Genomic DNA, 3,774 nt, shown 5'->3' on the forward strand with positions numbered 1-3,774 from the left:
AGGAGAAGAGAATGCTCATGAGGATGGAAGAATGGTTGGATGATCACGCCACTAGAAGTATGGATGCTCCTAGATGAGTGTGCAAGCCGCCACTTGAGGAAACCATGGTCCTTCAAGATAAGACTAGAGTAGAAGGCTCAAAAGCTCTCCAAATGCTCACTCCAATTTTGAGTATAGTTTCTTTAGATCAATTCAAATCTGAATTTTACAAGGAAGGCACCTCTATTTATAGCCTAAGGTGCTGAAAAACGAAAGCTAAAACAATTCAAAATTCCCTCCAAATCAATCTAGAACCGGCGCCTATTTGCAAAGCAAGGAAGGTGTGATCCTTTCCTTCACTTTGGCACCCCCTATTCTACTCCTACACCTATCTACTCATACACCCCCCTAAAGCTCCTAACTAAAGCCTAAAAGATGCTATAACAAAAGAGGTTTCTAAAGTTTCCCTCTAAGCACCTTCAACTAAAGAAACTACAAAAAGAGAAAATAAATGTCCTCTAGCTCCCAAAGCTTTGAACATGCTTCTTGTAATCCTTTGAGGTGGACTTTGACCTCCATGGGCGTCCTCCATTTGTGCCTCCACCTCTTCTTGAGCTTGATGAGTGGCCTCCATGTTCTCTTGAGCTTGATCTCCATCATACTCCCCGAGTTGGAGAGAATTCGACCACGAATTCTGGAGACCTACAGAAAAAGGAGTTAGATCGCTGACATTAAAAGTATGACTACCTAAGAATGTATCAGGCATATCTAATTCATAAGCATTGTCATTAATCCTCTTGAGGACTTGGAAAGGTCCATCCCCTCGAGGCATTAGTTTGGACTTCCTTTGAGTAGGAAAACGATCCTTCCTCAAATGAAGCCAAACCCAATCGCCCTCATCAAACAACAATGCTTTTCTCCTTTTATTGGCAAGTTCAGCATACTTGCCAACCTTCTTCTCAATTCTCTTCTTGATGTCTTTATGCAAAGTTTTCACAAAAGAAGCCTTTTCATCCCCATCTTTGCACAAGACATCTTCAAGAAGGGGAATAGGAAGAAGATCAAGAGGTGTTAGGGGATTAAACCCATAGACTACCTCAAAAGGAGAATGAGAGGTGGTAGAATTTACTACTCGGTTATATGCAAACTCAACATGGGGTAGTAAATTCTCCCACACTCTAGGATTCCCCGAAATAAAGCATCTCAATAGTTGTCCCAAAGTTCTATTCACCACCTCGGTTTGACCATCAGTGTGTGGGTGGCAAGTGGTAGAAAATAAAAGCTTAGTTCCAAGCTTGCCCCACAAGGTCTTCCAAAAGTGACTCAAGAACTTAGGATCTCTATCGGACACTATAGACCTAGGAATCCCATGCAAGCGAACCACTTCTTGGAAGAAGAGGTTTGCAATGTGGCATGCATCATCCACTTTGTGGCAAGGAATAAAGTGAGCCATCTTTGAAAAACGATCCACTACCACAAAAATGGAGTCCTTTCCCTTTGATGTCTTGGGTAAGCCTAAGATGAAATCCATAGATATATCTACCCAAGGCATTGAAGGGATAGGAAGAGGAGTATAAAGACCATGGGGATGCATTTTAGATTTAGCTTTGCGGCAAGCTATGCATTTATCACACAAACTATGAACATGTTTATGCATATGAGGCCAAAAGAAATGTTCATGCAACACATCCAAAGTTTTAGCAACCCCATAATGTCCCATTAAGCCCCCCTCATGAGCTTCTCTAACAAGAGATAATCTAATAGAGCATTGGGGAACACAAAGACGTTTTCCCTTAAAAAGAAAGCCATCTTGAATAAAAAAGTCTTTGTGTCCTCCCTTAAGACACTCTTGATAGAGGAGAGAAAAATCAAGGTCATCATGATAAAGTTCCTTAATGTGATCAAAACCAAGATATTGAGAGGTTAAAAGATTTAGCAAGGTGTATCTTCTAGAAAGAGCATCCGCCACAATATTTATTTTGCCTTGCTTGTGTTTGATCACATAAGGAAATTGCTCAATGAATTCCACCCACTTAGCATGCCTTTTGTTAAGTTTGTTTTGGCTTTTCAAATATTTAAGAGATTCATGATCACTATGTATCACAAACTCTTTGGGAAAAAGATAGTGTTGCCAAGTAAACAAAGCCCTAACAAGTGCATATAATTCCTTATCATAGGTGGAATAGTTGAGATGATTTCCCTTCAATTTCTCACTAAAATAGGCTATGGGGTGGCCCTCTTGAAGGAGAACAGCCCCAATACCTATGCTTGAAGCATCACACTCAATCTCAAATGTCTTAGTGAAATTAGGAAGGGCCAAGATGGGAGCATTAGTCAATTTTTCTTTCAAAGTATCAAAAGCATTTTGTTGTGCTTCTCCCCAATGAAAGACCACATCCTTTTTCACTATGTCATTGAGTGGTGCGGCAATGGTACCAAAGTTTGGGACAAATCTTCTATAGAAAGAAGCAAGCCCATGAAAACTTCGGACCTCATTCAAAGATTTCGGTGTAGGCCAATTTTGAATGGCCACCACCTTTGTTTTGTCCACATGGACCCCTTTACAACTCACAACAAACCCTAGGAATTCTATATGATCAAGAGCAAACATACATTTAGCAAGGTTAGCATACAAATGTTCCTTCCTAAGGGTTTCCAAAACTTGCCTAACATGCAACCTATGGTCATTCAAAGATAAGCTATAAATGAGAATGTCATCAAAGTAAACCACAACAAACTTACCAATGAAAGATCTAAGAACATGATGCATGAGGCGCATGAAGGTACTTGGTGCATTAGTTAAACCAAAAGGCATAACTAACCACTCATATAAACCAAAGTTGGTCTTAAAAGCCGTCTTCCATTCATCACCCGGTTTGATACGGATTTGATTGTAGCCGCTTTTAAGATCAATCTTTGAAAAGATTTTAGAACCATGTAATTCATCCAACAAATCATCTAGTCTAGGTATGGGATGCCTATACTTAATGGTTATGTTATTTATGGCCCTACAATCCGAACACATTCGCCATGTGCCATCCTTTTTTGGCACTAAGATGATAGGCATAGCACAAGGACTCATGCTATCTTGCACCCACCCTTTCTCAATCAAAGCCTCAACTTGTTGGCGAATTTCCTTGGTTTCACTTGGATTGGTCCTATATGCGGGACGATTTGGTAAAGAAGAGCCCGGTATCAAATCAATTTGGTGCTCAATCCCTCTCAAAGGTGGAAGTCCATTTGGAGGATCTTGAAACACATCTTTGAACTCTTCTACCAAATTTTCCAAGCAATGAGGACTATCAACAAGTGATTCTATGCTAAGAGTTCTAGGGATGGCTAAAAAAAGAGGATGATGAGCCACTATTTCCCTTTCAATGTCACGCCTAGACACAAGGAGTGTAGGCTTAGAACTCTTATCTTTTTTATCTTTTTCACTCTCCCTCTTTTTCTTCATGATAACTTGGTCCTCATGGACTTCTCTTGGAGAGAGAGATTTTAAAGTAACCTTGTGACCATGGAATTCAAAAGATAATTTGTTGGTAAAGCCATCATGTAAAACTTTTCTATCAAATTGCCAAGGCCTTCCCAAAAGAACATGAGTGGCTTCCATGGGCACAACATCACATAATACCTCATCTTTGTATTTTCCAATGGAGAAATGGATGAGGACTTGTTTATTAACAATTATTTCTCCTACTTCACTAAGCCATTGTAACTTGTAGGGCTTTGTATGAGAGATAGTAGGCAATCCAAGCTTATCTACTACTCTTGTACTAGCCACATTTGCACAAC

This window comes from Phaseolus vulgaris, chromosome 5 (assembly GCF_000499845.2).
Source record: "Phaseolus vulgaris cultivar G19833 chromosome 5, P. vulgaris v2.0, whole genome shotgun sequence".
In the NCBI taxonomy this organism is placed as follows: Eukaryota; Viridiplantae; Streptophyta; class Magnoliopsida; order Fabales; family Fabaceae; genus Phaseolus; species Phaseolus vulgaris.